Below are 17,281 nucleotides of genomic sequence, written 5' to 3'. Positions count from 1 at the left end.
AGCTGCTTTGAAATCCAGAGCCTCAGACACAGCCATTATGAAGATCAGGCCCTCTTAAACATATTCAGTTTGAAGATTAGACCCTGTTAAACACAGGCAGTTCAAAGCTGGCCTCTAATTAAGCAGAAGCATTGGAGAAGCAGAGCTTGGAGAGAGAGGAGGACCTGTGGAGCAGCTCCCTGGAGGCAGTGAGCCTCTGGCCAGCCACGGACAGGACACTTCTGGTCCTGCCTGCACAAAGTGAATCATCTCAAATAGATTCTTCAGTGTGAGGAAAGCCAGGGGGCTCTGCAGGCTAGTGGAGACCTGCAGCTTGAGGCTTCAGGAGAGCTTAGGAGGTGATGCTCACTGGAGCAACAAAGGACCAGGGGAATATTGGCAATGTAATTTGGGGAAATAGAAGGGTACCCTGTGTCCCTCTCAATCTTCTCTGGCTTCCAGAGTGTAAAGGGTTAACCTTCCTGGGTTCCTCAGGTGCTTCTGACTCCTCCCTGGGGGTGGCCTGACCCTGCCCCCAGGTGCAGTGGTTATCCCACTCCCACTGCCTGTCTAGCCCCCTATAAAAAGAGAGGAACTGCCTGTTTGTTTTTCTCTTTGCCCTCCCTGCCTGCTAGCACCACCCTTGTTCCTGCTGCTCTTGTTTTTGCCACGTGGCCACCCTGCCACATGGTAGGACAACAACCCCTTCCTGAAGCTGCCTCCATCCCATGCCATCAATCTGGTTGTATATGTATTTTGTTCCTTGTTTCCCTTCCCTGTAGCTTTTTGTAAGTCCCCTTACCTTAAAAACCTTTTATTTGTCGTTAAAGTTTTCCCTCTTAACCTCCAAATGGAAGCAAGCCTCTTCTTTGGGTGCTTCACCCCTTTCACCTCTCCACCTCTAATGCCTCTCTTTCCAAAGGGAGGAGGGAGGGGAAGGCATCCTAGTACTGTATTGTTCTGTTAGGTGTTTTGAGTCTCTGGGAAGCTTAAATCAGACCAATACACAGAGATGTGTCAGTGAGCTGTAACATCTGACCTCTTTTGACCTGGACAGGACCAACAGCTGTGGGATGGTTGTGTACATGGGGAGGTAAGTCCTGGGTAGGCCAAGTGTTTGGGTGTCCAGCAAGCTGTGGGTTACAAGGCAACGTGGGTGCTTGCCTAGCTTCTGGTGCGTGGCTTGGCTGGGGAGCTGTGGTTTGGTTGCTGGAGGCCTCCACTCACAGCACCTTCCTCCTTTTCTGCTGGCCAGGATGGTGCACAGGGCAGACCTGGCAGTGGTTTAGCTCTAGGACTGCACAGCTCCTCTTGAATTCTGTGTGTGGTTTCCATGTCCACTCACCTTCTGAATGGGCAGGGTTAAGAATGCATCTCAGTGATGGCCTGAGGGAGGTGATGCTGGCAGTGGTGATGTCTATTTGAAATCCCTGCCCCAGGGCAGGACAGTCCCTTCTCTGGGGTCCTGATCCTCTGCAGTGGATAGCCCAGAGCTGCTCAGCCTTGCCTGGACATGACAGCTCATGTTTTTCCTGCAGAATGCCATGGACCATCCCTCCACTTCTCCACGTGCTCATCACAGTGCTTCTGCTCCGCTTTCGTGGTGTGTGTGATGCACTAAAGTCTGAAGGGCAGGAAAAGTAATTTCCTACCTGGTGCCTACATCAGCACAGGTCAGTGAAGAGCCCTTGAGATGCTCTTGCAGTCAGTCCTGGCATCACTGAGCTTTGTTTCCATGGGAGTTTATTTGGTGCTGCTTTTGGTCCTGAGCCTCACTAGTATCAGAGAGCTTCTAATTAGTGCTGAGTGCTTTTATCTTTGAGAGAGGAAAAGGATTTTTGCCATTTGGATTTTAGCACATGAAATGCTAACTCCAATATATAGGTTCAATGTGGACATTAAATATGGTATCACAGAGCAGGATTAATAGCAGAACTTTAATACAATGTAAATGCCAGGAGGAGTTGTAGCCATAGCACCTCTGTGAAATGTATTTACCTCTTGCTGCCACTGTCAACAGCAGAAGGTTTTCAAGCCAGAACAGATTTTTGGGTCACTTCTGAGCAGAAGTGCTGTGTCTTTCTTCTACAAGAAGCCATTCAATTAGGAGCTGCTGGGTTTTTTACCACTTCTAATTTGCAGGGCTTGAAGACCCAGGGCTCTAATGAGCACTGAGGCTGGGACCTGTGGTGATAGATGAGAGCACTGCCAGTTCTCACATCTTCTCCTCCTCTTTCCTCTCCTGTTTGTTCCTCTCCCTCCCCTGTTTAGTTCCAAGGAAGGAGACGCCCGTACCTGACCCTGTCTCTGATGCTCTCTTGGCAGAGGGTTAGTAGCTCTCTGATGCTTGGACATGCCAGGGAAAACAAGCAGCTCCTTTTCATCTGACCTTTGCTGGGCTTGGGTAGCACATATGCAGCTCGGGGAGTTGCTTGAAGGCCAAGGTGAAGATGCATGTCCTCGGTCTGTGCTTGAGATGCTGTGTGGTGCATGTGATGTGCATGGGGATGAGGTGGGGAAACTGCCCCTGGGTGCCAGGGGAGGCACGAGAGGGTGCTCTGAGCCACGAGCAGCATGACACAAGATTTTGGGGAGGGAATGGTTCCTTGCTCTGGCCTGATACATCTCCTCATGCCGTTTGGCTCCGCTTGCTCAGCTCCTGAATGGGAGGAGGATGAAAGATCCAAAGATCCTCTTTTTAACTCCCAGTTGTCCTCTTCTGCTGGCTAGGCTGAGCTTTCAGACCTCAAGGAAGTACCTGGGGAGAAGCTGGGAATGAGTCCCTGAGGCTGTGGTGAAAGGTTGAAGGGTCACTGCCCTGTCTTCTTGGAATTATCTGCTAGAGCTGAGATGCTGAAGGGCTTTGGAAGTGTCCCAGCTGGCTCGGGGTGGGACAGTGGTGTCCCTATCCTTCTGTGCACCTCTGCTATATCAGTGAGCCCTGCTGCAGACAGAGATGCTTAGGATGGCCTGACCCAGCAGAAGAAGGCAGCTGGCCTTGTCCCTATCCTGCCTCTGCTTCTGATATTTCAGGTGGCTACAACAGAGGAGCCCTGTCTCCAAAGCCACCAGGACAGGCAGTGTGCTGCTTCCTCTGCTTGGTGAAACCATGACACATGCACATTTGGGCTGTGCTGATGGAGCAAGTGAGTTCCTCAGAGTGATACTTACAGACACAGGGCTTCCTTTTTGTTTCCTCTTTTTAGCTACATCCTTTTCTGAAGCAGCAGCAGGTGAGAGAGCTCACCACTAGCATCAACCCCTATCAAGTGGAGTAAAGGAAATGGTTTTGGCTTGAAGCTTTGCTTTGAAGGAATCAGTGGCAAAACAAGCCAGGAAGGCACGGAGGACACCCCAGCTGGTTTAGCTGCACCTCCAGCCTCATGAATTTGTTCTCTCAAGTAATTAATGCCAGCTTCTGAAATGTGGAGGAATGTAAAAGTCTGTGTGATAGCTGGAGTTTGATTTTTACAGGTGGAAAGGGAGCACTGTACCTTTTACTATTAGCCACAGAGGAGCTGAAAAAGAAATTGAACTCAGAAGCTTAATCTGGCTTTAACAAACTGAGCAGAGCTGGCAAGGAGGAGTGGTTAGCAGGAGGGAGAAATGAGACACTGGCTGCTCCAGAAGATGAGCACCAGAGTCACTCTCCCCTCTCTGGGACATGCTGTGATGTTCAGTGGTGCTGGGTGGCACCTCTCTGTCTCAAACCTGGGTGCTCAGCAGCCCAGGGGGTCTGGGCTAACACCCTGCTGAGCAGATCCTGCCTGAAGCAACTGGCCAGCAAAATTGCCATTTCCTCCACCTATACTCTTATTTTTTCCTCCCTTGCATCTAATTCAGGATGCTTTTCAATGGCCCTGGGCAATGTGGGTGGAAGGGGGGACCAGACACCAAAATATGGATGGGCAGGAACATTAGGGTTGCCTCCAGCTTTGTACCTGGGCAGCTCTGGGGACCACTGGGACTTATCTCTGTAGCTATAGCTACTATTTCCCTTCCATCTCAGGCAAACAGCAGCCAGTCAGTACAAGCCTGTGCCCTGAGGAGTGCTGGTTTGCTGTGCCAACGAGAAACTTGCCTGGGAATGAGAGGCACAGGGGAGTGTAGCTGCCTGGGTTTGTAGGGAAAAGCTGCTGAGCTGCTGTGCTGTTGATTTAGGACTTTATCTGTGGTCTGCAGTATCACTCACTCTTCCTCCTTCTGTTTGCTCTGGGGCTCTGCTGGTGTGTATTGACAGGAATGATTCCCTCACTGTCCTGGGAAGGGGAAATGGGTATTGCTGGCATGCCTGTGGCATTGTGCCCTGGGATGAGTTCAGACCTTCAGGAAGTGCAGACACTGAGCTCAAAAGTCAAATCCCTGAGCAGAATTAGCTCTGCTCTAGCTCAAACCAGGATATTCACTAAGAGGAGGTGTCATGAATGCTGACAACCTCAAAGAGACCACCAAAAGCAAATCCTTCCCCCAGATGCTGCTTCAGCATCTCATGACAGGCTGTAATCCCCCAAGTCCTCACCCCTTGACCTGCAGAAGGAGCTGGTGAAGTTGCTGAGCAGCTCAGAGCAGTAAGCTGAATGGACAGACTTAACCCTGCTGGCAGGAAACCCACAGCAGCCAGGGCAGAGTGCGAGTGGTGATCCCCTGTCCCCAGTGTCTGCTAGGCAGGGCTGGTTTGTCACCACCCTGGCCTTTGAGCCTCAGATGATAGGATGCTTCACCCAGTGCCACAGCTCCTGGGGTCACCACAGCCTCACAAACCTGTCAAGTGCCCCAGTCATCCTCGTGGCTCTCCACTGGAATCTCTCCAGCAGGTCTCTGTCTCTCCTGAATTGGGGAGCCCAAAACTGGATGTGGTGTTCCAGGTGTGGTCTCAGCAGGGCAGAGTAGAGGGGGAGAAGAACCTTCCTAGCCCTGCTGGCTACACTTTTCTTGATGCACTCCAGAATGCCATTGTCTCTCTTGGCCAAAAGGGCACACTGCTGGCCCATGCAGAACCTGCTGCCCACCAACACTCCAAGGTCTTTCTGCACGGAGCTGCTATCCAGCAGCAAGACTGTGCCACTTCTCTGGTGTCACAGTGTTCCACTCACCACACTCTGCAGCTCTTTCCCTCTTCTTTGTTTAATCACACTTGGCTGGACTGAGAAGTTCTCTTTGCTCTGGGCTGCCCTCTGCCCTTGGAGCTCGGCTAGGATGTTAAATGGCCAGGGCAGGGTCACTGGAGAGGCCTTCCCCTGCCATGCTTTGTCAGCAGTGGCCACGCTACGTGTCCCTCTCTGAAGGCTGTGGTGCTTGTTGTGAGCTGCATGGGCACTGCTGTGACCTGGGAGATGAAGCTTTTCTGGGTACCAAAGTGTCCCCATGTCACTGTCTTCTGCTGAGGAGGCAATCAGCCATATCAGCACCTTCAGGATCTGGTCTCCAGTGCATTGCAATGGGATTAAATGGGAATCAGTGGGAATCAAGTAACTGGGGGATTTTCAATCTCAGTGCTGCAAAAGGTGGCCACTGGGGACAGATGTTAATGCCATTGTTCCAGGTTGGCAGGAGCTGGCTGGCTTTCCTGGCTTCCCTTCTGTGCCTCTCTTCATGCCAGGATTGTTTGCAGCACAGAGCTGCCCCATGTCCCCAGCCATGGTGTAGGATGTGGAGTCTCCATCCCTGGGAGACTGAAAAGCCATAGAGATGTGGTGCTGAGGGATGTGGCTTGGTGGTGACCTGGCAGTGCTGGGTTAATGGTTGGACTTGATCTTAAAGGTTTCTTCCCATCTAAATGATTTGATGTTTTTTGTACCCTGAGCATCATGCTGGCAGGCAAATGGAGACTTTAAGAACATGTTCATTAACCTATTTCTGTTTCCTTGACTTCTGCAGTTATTTTTGTACCTTGTCTCTTTCCCACATGACCTGAGTATTACCACTCAAGGCAGTTGCATTGATGAAAAACCTTCTGGAAGGTTCTTTAAAACCAAAATTAAGCAGAATGAGGAGAACCGTTGGAAAGCAACAGTTTCTGGTGTTCAGATCTCCATTTTCCAATACATAATGGGGAGAGGAGCTGGCTCCAGTGTGCCATGGCCTTACAGGTGCATGACCTGTGCTGGTGTAAGTGTAGCTCCTCACCAGAGCATATCCGTGCTGGGAAGTGATGCCTTCTGGAGAGCTGGTGACAAAACAGCATCCTGATGTAGAAGGAGAAGTTCAGGTAGGAAGTTTCTGGGGCCTTGCTGGAAAATCAGAGGTGAGAAGGGCAGTGAAGCTGGTGAGAGGCCTGGAACACAGCCCTATGAGGAGAGGCTGAGGGAGCTGGGGGTGTGCAGCCTGGAGGAGGTTCAGGAGTAGCCTCATTGTTGCCTCCAGTTACCTGAAGGGAGGCTGTAGCCAGGTGGGGTTGGCCTCTTCTCCCAGGCAAGCAGCAACAGAACAAGGGGACACAGTCTCAAGCTGTGCCATGGGAGGTCTAGGCTGGATGTTAGGGGGAAGTTGTTGGCAGAGAGAGTGATTGGCATTGGAATGGGCTGCCCAGGGAGGTGAAGTTGCTATCCCTGGAGGTGTTCAGGACAAGACTGGATGGGGCACTTAGTGCCATGCATGTTCTTGTTGACTGGACAGGGCTGGGTACTAGGTTGGACTGGCTGAGCTTGGAGGTCTTTTCCAACCTGGTTGATTGTATGATTCTTAGTGAACACCAGGCAGATCAAAAGGCTGGGGCAGGACCAGTTGCTGCAGAAGATGTTCTTGCCTCCACATGTGCTGGTAGCTAGAAGGGAAGGATGAGAAAAGCTGTTGACTATTGAGAGGGAAATTCTTCAGGTGCCCAGACAGCACTCAGACTATGCCCTGGAGGATAAACCTCTGTAACTCATGTGGCATTTTTTCTCTTGTGTTCCAGGTGGTTGTGGCTCTTCTCAGCACCAATCTGAACAACTGATCAGCCTGAGCCCTGCATTATCAAAACCTCAGAGGTGGTTTGTGGCAGCATCTTCGAGAGGTTAATGAGACTTCAAGGGAAAGTGGTCAGTTTTAAATTCTCTGCTGTCTGATTTCACTCTACACCCTCTGGTCTCTGTGCTGCTGCACAACCACAGCCACCAGCTGCTCACTGCAGCAGTGTTTGCCTTTCACCTGTTTATTAACTTCTCTTATTTTTTCTCTTTTGGGGTTGTCTTTTAGCTTCCTGGTAATTGATGCTGGGTTGCTGGGGGGAAGCCATCTGCGTGACTGGGGAGATTTAGAGAGCTGGTAACAGAAGGGATGTTATCAGAGGCTGGTTCTTTAGAGGACTATGATAATCCAAAGCTGATTACAGCAGGGCTGGTGCAGCAGGAAATTTGGGACATATTGGACACTGACACTTACCAGGAGCATCAACCAGCATGGGGCTGTCTGTGCATGTTGGGGCATGGGGGGGAGGGCTCTCAGGGGATTAAATAGTGACCCTTCCCTTTGAGATCATGGCTGCTGCTCTCCTTTGCCAAAGCAGGTGGGGATAGAAAAGGAGATGAAAAGAAAAAGGAAGTGGGGAGCATCTTGCCTGCTCACAGGGCTGGTGGATCCGCTGCTGTGAGGGTGAAGGTGTCCACGGCAGAGCTCACATTTTCCTGTTGTGACCAAGTCCTCATCTGGGACTGCTTCCTGTGGGTACAGGTCAGTCCTGCACAGCCCTCCTGAGCATGTGGATTTATGTCCTTGGGCTCTGCCATGCTCTTGTGTTGCCCTCGCTGCGTAAGGCAATGGAAGCAAGCACATAAATCCCCAGTGCTGGAGGGAGTGATGAGGGATCCTCACAGGGCAGAGGCAGATCTACTTCTGTCATGCCTTTGTAACAGAGACTGGGGGTTTGAGCACCTTCAGCCTCCTGCCCCTGAGAAGGAATAATCAGCTGCACCAGTACAGGCTGGGAGGTGACTGCTGGAGAGCAGCCCTGTGGAGAGGGACCTGGGAGTGCTGGTAGATAACATCCATGGCACAGCAATGTGCTCTTGTGGCCAAAAAGGCCAATGGGATCCTGGGATGTATTAGGAAGAGTGTGTCCAGCAGATCAAGGGAAGTTCTCCTCCCCTCTACTCTGCCCTGGTGAGACCTCATCTTGAATACTGAGTTCAGTTTTGGGCTCCCCAGTTGAAGAGGGACAGGGACCTGCTGGACAGGGTCCAGTGGAGGGCTACAAGGATGACTGGGGGACTGGAGCACTGCCTGATGAGGAGAGGCTGAGGGACCTGGGGCTGCTTAGTCTGGAGAAGAGAAGACTGAGAGGGGATTTGATAAATGTTTATAAACACCTGAGGGCTGGGGGTCAGGAGCAGGGGGACTCACTGCTCCCTGAGATAGGACAAGGAGCAATGGATGTAAGCTGCAGCACAGGAGGTTCCATCTCAACACAAGGGGGAACTTCTTTACTGTAAGGGTCCCAGAGCACTGGAACAGGCTCCCCAGAGAAGTTGTGGTTTCCTTCTCTGGAGACTCTCAAGGTCTGTCTGGACTCATTCCTTTGTGATCTGTGCTAGATCTGTGCTCTGGTATGGGGGTTGGACTTGATGATCTCCTTGGGTTTCTTCCAACCCCTAACATCCTCTGATCCTGTGAAATAGATGCCAAGAGATCCTGTGCTTGGCACAGGACATCAGCATGGAAGGAGCTGGAAGGGTCCTTTGAGGATCATCTAGTCCAACCCCGTTGCTAAAGCAAGATCACCCACAGCAGGCTGCCCAGGATCACCATGTCCAGGCAGGTCTGGGATCTCTCCAAAGAGAGAGACTCCATAGCCTCTCTGGGCAGCCTGCTCCAGGGCTCCAGCACCCTCACAGCAATGCATTTTTGATTCATGCTAGCGTGGAGCTACTTGCATTGCGATTTGTGCCTGTCCCTGGGCACTACTGAGAAGAGTCTGGCCTGGCCCCTTTCTCTTGTGCCCTGCCCTTCAGCTCTTGCTGAGCAGGCACCCAGAGACAGAACAAGAGGACACAGTCTCAAACTGTGCCAGGGCAGGTTTAGACTGGACATTAGGAATAAATTCTTCACAGCAAGAGTGATTGGCACTGGAATGGGCTGCCCAGGGAGGTGGTGGAGTCCCCATCCCTGGAGATGTTTAATAGGAGGCTGGATGAGACACTTAGTGCCATGGTTTAGTTAATTAGAAGGGTTAGGAGATAGGTTGGACTGGATGATCCTAGAGGTCTCTTCCAGCCTGGTTAATTCTGTGTTTCTGTGATTGCTCAGATCCCCTCTCAGGTTGCTCTTCTCCAGGCTCAACAGCCCCTGGACTCTCAGCCTTTCCTCCTCACAGAGATGCTCCAGGCCCCTCAGCACCTCTGTAGCCTCTGCTGAACTGTCTCCCTTTGTGCTGGGAGGGCATGACCCTGTGCCAAGGAGGCCTGCAGGAGTGTACAGCTGACTTGCTGCTGGTGTGAGCAGAAACAGGGCTTGCGGTGAGCACCCACTGCTGGGTACCACAGGGACTTTGGCAACGAGGCCAGCATGTAATAGAGATGTAAAAGAGAGCCAAGACCCCTGTGACACTGCTGCCTCAGTCTGCACTCATGGAACTGCTTCTTAGGGTGTTTCTGAATCTCTCCTTGGCTCCCACCCAAATCCCTCTGCCATGGGTTGTCCCCTGTTCAATAGGGGCACAGCACCTGGTGTTGACAGTGTTAGGGGCTCAGGCATGAGGCCAGGCTGAGGCTGCCCCTGTTGAGCTGTGCTATTGATCACCCTTTTGATTCCTGCTGCTTTATTTACTTGCTCAGTAATAATTTGCTTAATTAACCTTGCTCTGCTGGCTGCTGAGTCCCCAGACCTTTTGATTTCCAATTGCACTCCCAGCCCCAAAGACACCAGAGCTCCTGGTTTCCCTTAAGTGACAGTCAAGGGTTTATGTCATGCAGTTTGGAGTTGTATGGGCTGACCCACTGCTGCTCCATGGATGGGTATCAGCACATAGAGAACATCTTTGGCTGTTTGGGTGGTTTGAAAAGCCCGTTGGCATTGGTGCATGTGGGAGACCTCATCCTGGGAAACCCTCATATCTCCCCACTGGGGACAAAAGAGCAGCAGTTCCCAGTGGCCCTAATGTACAACTGGAAGCTCTGGAACAGAGGTTCAGCAAAAACTGGGATGGCCTCATGTGCCTGTGTGGGCATGGGTCATAACAGTCCTCTGCTAGTGCAAGCACCACTGCCTGAGCCAGCAGTGTGCTCTTGTGGCCAAGAAGGCCAATGGGCTGCTGGGCTGCATTATGAATGTGACCAAGGGAGGTTCTCCTCTCCCTCTATTCTGCCCTAGTGAGGCTAGATCTGCAGTGCTGGATCCAGTTCTGGGGTTTCCAGTTCAAGAGAGACAGGGAGCTACTGGAGAGAGTCCAGTGGAGGCTACAAAGATGCATTTCCATGAGAAGGAAAGGCTGAGAGCCCTGGAGATGCTGAGCCTGGAGAAGAGCAGCCTGAGAGGGGATCTGATCAATGTTTAGCAAGAGCAAAAGGAGTGGGCAGAAGTGAAATGGAGCCAGGCTCTTTGCCCACTGACAGGACAAGGCAACAGGTCCTAATTGGATCAAGGAGGTTCCACCTGGTCATGAGGAAGAGCTGCTTCTCTGTGAGGGTGCTGGAGCCCTGCAGCAGGCTGCCCAGAGGGGTTAGAACCATAGAATCAGGCAGGGTTGGAAGGGGTCATGAGGATCATCTAGTTCCACCCCCCTGCCATGCCCAGGGACAGGATGGATCAGGCTGCCTGCAGCCTCAGCCAGCCTGGCCTCAAACACCTCCAGGCATGGGGCCTCAACCACCTCCCTGGGCAACCCATTCCAGCCTCTCACCACTCTCATGCTGAACAACTTCCTCCTCACATCCAGTCTGACTCTCCCCACCTCCAGCTTCGCTCCATTCCCCCCAGTCCTGTCACTCCCTGAGAGCCTAAAAAGTCTCTCCCCAGCTTTTTCTGTAGGCCCCCTTCAGACACTGAAAGGGTTATGAAGAGATTCCAAACCCACCTAGACAGTGTGCTTCTGGGCAAGCAGCTGTGGATAACTCTGCTTCAGCAGAGGGATTGGACTGGATAATTTCCAGCCCCCCCCATGCTGAGACTCTGATTTATGCAGCAATATTCCATGGTGAGGAAGGCATCCTCCTCCTCGTTAGTGCAGCACTCGGCACATGGCAGTTCCTGGCTCTGGGCAAGCCAACAAAGGAAATATGAAGTAATATTAATAACAAGAAGTGCAAGTGGAGCTTGCCAGGTGCAGCCAGGCTAGGGGCTGTGAGGAGCTGACAGCATCGTGGGGGAGCGCCGAGAGAGATGAGAAAGTGTTTGGATATTGTCCCCCCGAGTCCTTCACCAGGAATGGACACTATGCAAATGCAGTTAGTTAATCACTGCACAATAGGACAGGCTTGCCAGGGGCACAAGGCAACTTGATTCTTTCATTAGGCAGGCTCCTCGCTTTAAAACCTCTGAAGAGAAAGTCAGAGTCTCTTTTTCTTCCTTCTTCCTTTTTTTTCTATTTTCCCTCCCTTCCCTCCCTTCCCTCCCTTCCCTCCCTTCCCTCCCTTCCCTCCCTTCCCTCCCTTCCCTCCCTTCCCTCCCTTCCCTCCCTTCCCTCCCTTCCCTCCCTTCCCTCCCTTCCCTCCCTTCCCTCCCTTCCCTCCCTTCCCTCCCTTCCCTCCCTTCCCTCCCTTCCCTCCCTTCCCTCCCTTCCCTCCCTTCCCTCCCTTCCCTCCCTTCCCTCCCTTCCCTCCCTTCCCTCCCTTCCCTCCCTTCCCTCCCTTCCCTCCCTTCCCTCCCTTTTTCTCTTTCCGTTTTCCTTTTTTCTTCTGTCCCCCTTTTTCCCTTTTCCTTTTTTTAAAAGCAGCCAACAAAAGTCAAAGGGAAGGTTTATACCCTGGAGATGCTCTTGGGGAGCCTGGCTGCTCCTCAGGGATGGAGGCAGGGACCATGGGGCTGTTATGGGGGCTCCTTTGGGTTTGGTGATGGCACAGAGTTTGGTCCCAGATTTGGAACCGAGTCACCCTTCCTGGTGTCCCCTAGTGTTACCTACAGCCCAGCTGTAAACTCTGAGGGTGGCTATGGACATCTCAGGGGACATTTAGTGCCAGGACTAGGGGGAATGGAGCAAAGCTGGAGGTGGGTAGGTTCAGAGTGAATGTGAGGAGGAAGTTGTTCAGCGTGAGCGTGGTGAGAGCCTGGAATGGGTTGTGCAGGGGGGTGGTTGAGGCCTCATCCCTGGAGGTGTTTAAGGCCAGGCTGGATAAGGCTGTGGTCAGCCTTCTCTAGGGTAGGGTGTCCCTGGGCATGGCAGGGGGGTTGGAACTAGATGATCCTTGTGGTCCCTTCCAACTCTGACTGACTCTATGATTCTAGTTCCAGGCTGGGAGGAAGACAATTTGTTCCCATGGGCAGATTTGCTATAGTGAAATAAGAGCAGCAGCCATAAAGATGTGTGGACATGAGGCAGGAGACAATGGTGCCTATGGGGCAGAGTGTCATGAGCAGATAACCCCCAACCTGGACCCCACTGAGGGTAAGATGGAATAATGAATAAATATTCATCTCTCATTTTTCCTTTGGCAAATTTTCCTGAACTTTCCATCAGTGAGCAGAAAAAATAAAAGGGGAAAGAAAAGAAAGAAAAAAAGAAAAGCTCCTGTTTAGCTGCTTCAGTCTAATTTGGGATGAAAATGAAAGGCTGAAATACTCCTTGGCCCCAGGCAGTGTTTAGCCAGCTCTGTTAATACAGCCACATGCATATTAATAGCTGGGCTGCTGGACAGCAGAGAGCACGCTGGGCTGTGCCTCAAATCCTGCTCCTGGTGTTGCAGGGTCTTGCTGTCTCTGCCATGCTGGGGTGTGGGATGATGCTGGGGTGTGGGATGATGCTGGCATGCAGGGAGCACGCTGGGCTGTGTCTCAAATCCTGCTCCTGGTGTTGCAGGGTCTTGCTGTCTCTGCCATGCTGGGATGTTGGATGAGAAGCTGCCTGCTCTCCAGGGCTGCCCCATGAAGACCCACTCAAGTGCCTCTTCCTAACATGCTGAGAGGTTTGTCAAGCCCTGGAACAAGCTGCCCAGTGAGGTGGTTGTGTCTGCATCCCCGGAGGTGTTTAAAAGTCGTGTAGATGTGGTGCTTAGGTATGTGGTGGATTTGGCAGAGTAGGGTTAACGTTTGGCCTGGATGATCTGAAAGACTTTTTCCTATCTAAATGATTCCATGATTCTATGTTGGGTCCACAGAGCCTCCAGGCCCGGGCTGTGGGTGCTTTCGGATGCTTTCAGCTGCTTTGCTGCCTCTAGATGGCACTGACCCAACGTGCACGGTTCGGGAGCAGGACAGTTTCTGAGTTACATCTTTTTCCCTCTCTTGGGTTATTTTCGTTTCAGAACTCTCTAATAATGGATGTTCAGTTTCAGCAGCGAGGTGCTGATTGCAGAAATAATCGATGCCATTGAGAGGAAAGAGCTCATCCATGACGAGTTCTTCCCTGATCTTCCCCTGTGGGAGCTAGGGCTTGGGTCCTGATCCTCCAGCAGCAAGCTGAATGAGGACACCAGGGCAGAGGGATGCTCAGCCCCATGGCCCAGAGAAAGCTCTCCTGGATACTCTCTTCCTTCCCTGCATCCTTGTCGCACTGGTGCAAAATGCCCTGTATGGGAAGGCAGCAGCACGGTGTGCAGCCAGGCAGGGTCCTCTGCTTCAAGAGACATCTTCCCTTCTGCTCTTGGTATCCCCAGTAACAGCTTTGCTCTCTAAATCCCATTTTATGCTTATTTCCACATCCCTTGAGCCAGGCAGCAAGAATCTGCCTTAAGCCCTGCAGCAACGTGAGATCTGTGGAGCTTGGGGATGTACTACAGACCAAAGGCATGAGGAGAGGGAAAATTCCCAGTCCCACTTGGTCTTTTGTGGAGGATAAAATGCTCCAGCTTGGGTGGCAAAGGGGTGCAAATGGTGCCTGGTCCCTGAGCAGCCCCATCCTGTCTCCACTGTGGCATCCATCGCCCAGGACCCTGGCAGGGAGCAGGATGCAGTTTTCCCACTGTGGGGTTAAACACTGGGGAAGATTTTACAGAGACCTACAGGTATGGGGTGACAGGAATTTTAACAGCTGTGGGTTCCTAGATGCAAAAGTAAGAGTCTGTGGGGGTTGGGACACTTACATGGAGCAGGAAGCTTTGGGCCTCTCGCTGCCTCCCTCCCTTGTGTGGCTGAAGCTGGGGAGCTAGTATTTATCTGTGGAAGATGACAACCACCCCTCAGAGTCACCTAAACTGAAAGGAGGCTAATTCTCTCTTCCTAGGAAATAACCAGAACACTTTTGACAGTGTTTTGTGGATAGTAATGTGTGGCAAGAGGGGGAACGAGGATGGGGCTGCTCTGGATCAGCTTGCTGCACTGGAGCATCTCCCTTGAGTGTCTCTCTGGAATCCTGTGAGGGTAAAGAAGTGTTAAGGGCCTGTCCCATAATATTCATTTGTAGGTATTTGGAGATGAGTGTGATTGCCTGCTATGCCTGCTGGGCAGCTTGAAGGTGGGTGCTGTATCTATGTTTGTCTGTATATGTGCATATATTTGTTCCTATGTGTTCCTGCCCTGCCATAAAGCTGCCTAAAGGACATTATTGAAGTTTTGTTTAAAGGACAAGTCAGGGGAGATTTCTGGGAAATTGGGGCTATTCCCTACTCAGCAAAGGAGGGGAATACTGAATTCCCTCCTTTCCAGCACAAATTAGCAACTGCCTGGTGCCTGAGCAGGAGGGAATAGAGCTGGGTTGGGAAACTTGCATAACGCAGGAAGCAGCTCTTCTCCCAGGGACTGCTGTCCTGCTTTCCTGGAGATGGATGTGTCCCATGCACTTTGGGAAAGTCTGATGGATAGGTTCTAAGGCCCTCTTAGGATTGGTACTGTTGCTTCCAGCAAGAAAGAATCACTGAGGTGTGCAATTTCAAGGAGATTTTTGGGGAGGGGTCATAATGTCATCGAGAGAAAGATGTTCGGCTTGGTTTGGCTGAGGGGCTCAGAGATGTCTGGGGGCTGGGTGGCATCTACTGGGAAATAGGAATATGGCTAAAACGTTTGCACTATCTTCTTTTTTGCAGAGTTACCAAAGCTGCCAGAAACGTTGCTTTTAGGACTTGCAGTATGTATTTAACTCTTCCTTTGGCAAATGTTTCTGGTTTTTATTCCTATTTGCTAAGTAGATGGAGCTGGCTTTTAAGGTGCTATCTCTGGGCTTCCTGCACATGCTGTTGCAGGAATACAGAGTTCAGGTTCCTCTTCTGATCCTGGCAGGACCCTGTCTGAACTTTTTTGAAGGCTTTTCTCCTCCCTGATGAAAAACATGTGGAGAAAATGAGCGCAAATCCCAAATGGTAAGTGTTCTCTGGGAGGTCCTACCACTCCCCTGACAGAGCAGGAACTGCTTGCAGGGCAGGGCGTGAGAAGTACCCTTAAATATTGCTTGAAAGCAAGCAGTGATCCATGGTATGCAGGGATCCATCAGTAAATCAGCAGGAGCAGTGGGTTTGCCAACCTGCCCAAACATCAGGCAGCTTTGGGAGCAGGATGGCAACTGCATTCCTACACATCTCCTGGGGAGGAGGGAGCGAGGTCTAGAGCCCTGGGCTCACACAGAGAAAACAAATCCTCCAGCCACGGAGAGATAAAGATGAGAAAAATCAATCCAGGGCATTTACAATGAATAGTAAATAAGCAAACATGGGCCAGCTGTCTGCACAGGCCAGTGGCTTCGTCATGAGATGCTGGTGACATCCCCATAAGGGCTGATGTTTAATAACAGGATTTAACCTCCCCATAAAGGGAGCAGGAAGTCCTCTGCTGGCAGAACCATGAGACAGGGGGTTCTGGTATTACACTTGCAGGAACTGTTTGTGAGATAGGGCCAGGGGATGGCAGAGCAAGATGTTGTCCTCTCCTGCTTTCTGGTTACAGCAGGACCTGCAGTTGTGGATGTGTGGGAGAGCAAGTGGTGACTTAGGGCTGCAGGAGGGAACCCAAGCCTAGTTTGGAGAGCTGCTCTGATGCAAACCCAGTGTGGTGGCTGCTGTGGCTGAGGCTGAAGCTCTGTCATGGGATCTAGCTTTGGAGCAGAGTCTTGCAAAGTCTGGGCTGTGCATCCTCAAGCTCATGGGGATGCTCTTATGGGGCCAGACTGCACAACTAAAACAACCCAGCATAGCTGAACCTGGCACTGGCTTGGTGCTCAGCCCAGCAGTGCAGACTACCTGCTGTAATTCCAGACTGCCCCACCCCAGGTACAGCCCTGGCCACCCATTGTAGTTCCAGACTGCCCTACCCCAGGTACAGCCCTGGCCACCCACTGTAGTTCCAGACTGCCCTACCCCAGGTGCAGCCCTGGCCACCCACTGTAGTTCCAGACTGCCCTACCCCAGGTGCAGCCCTGGCCACCCACTGTAGTTCCAGACTGCCCTACCCCAAGTGCAGCCCTGGCCACCCACTGTAGTTCCAGACTGCCCTACCCCAAGTGCAGCCCTGGCCACCCACTGTAGTTCCAGACTGCCCTACCCCAGGTGCAGCCCTGGCCACCCACTGTAGTTCCAGACTGCCCTACCCCAGGTGCAGCCCTGGCCACCCACTGTAGTTCCAGACTGCCCTACCCCAGGTGCAGCCCTGGCCACCCACTGTAGTTCCAGACTGCCCTACCCCAAGTGCAGCCCTGGCCACCCACTGTAGTTCCAGACATAGAATCGTAGTCTCATAGAATTAGTCAGGGTGGGAAGGGACCACAAGGATCCTCTAGTTCCAACCCTTCTGCCATGGCCAGGGACACCTTACCCTAGATCAGGCTGGGCAGAGCCCCATCCAGCCTGGCCATCCACTGTAATTCCAGACTTTCCCTACCCCATTATAACCCTGAACTCCAAGCTTTCTCACCCTACTACAGCCCTACCACTGCCTAGAATGCTACTGCAGGCAGCTCTACTTCCCTGGCAGCTCTGCATGCTCTGGATGTGCAGACACCCTCTGGGAGCTGGCCTGGCAGTGTGTGTGTGTGATCAGCTTTTCCCTCCTCCTCACAACTCTGCCCAGCAGCTGGTAGGCTCCCAGGGCTGAGGGGAGGAGAGGTGGGCACAGAGCAAGCAGATGCTGCAAGGCCATTCTGAGCTGTATCAAAGGGGTCTGTTGATAGTGTGGTAACCACAGGGGTGAAGCTTGATTAGCCAGGGCTGTGATCAATAATTAATGACAGTTATTTATTATTTGTTAAGTGCCGACACTGTGTTCACTTCTAAATCCCCCAATGCATCCACAGCCTTGTTCAGCAGCCCTGAGC

At 52.0% G+C, this 17,281-nt stretch overlaps 1 long non-coding RNA gene across 4 annotated transcripts; it reads left to right on the top strand.

Moving 5' to 3' along the window:
- Positions 1 to 597: 597 nt before the first annotated feature.
- On the top strand, positions 598 to 14,564 carry LOC135188177 (uncharacterized). 4 transcript variants are annotated; one of them, XR_010307589.1, is made up of 6 exons: positions 598 to 669; positions 947 to 1,072; positions 1,518 to 1,652; positions 6,875 to 6,998; positions 12,905 to 13,010; positions 14,267 to 14,564. It is a non-coding gene; the product is annotated as an uncharacterized LOC135188177 (long non-coding RNA). The 4 variants fall into 4 exon arrangements; XR_010307591.1 differs by lacking the exons at positions 12,905 to 13,010; positions 14,267 to 14,564 and adding an exon at positions 7,466 to 7,624; XR_010307590.1 differs by lacking the exons at positions 6,875 to 6,998; positions 12,905 to 13,010; positions 14,267 to 14,564 and adding exons at positions 2,251 to 2,307; positions 3,186 to 4,320.
- Positions 14,565 to 17,281: the final 2,717 nt, after the last annotated feature.

Source organism: Pogoniulus pusillus, chromosome 29 (genome assembly GCF_015220805.1).
Source record: "Pogoniulus pusillus isolate bPogPus1 chromosome 29, bPogPus1.pri, whole genome shotgun sequence".
Lineage (NCBI taxonomy): Eukaryota > Metazoa > Chordata > Aves > Piciformes > Lybiidae > Pogoniulus > Pogoniulus pusillus.
The sequence above is the reverse complement of the archived record's forward strand: the minus strand, read 5'-3'. Positions and strand labels throughout refer to the sequence as shown.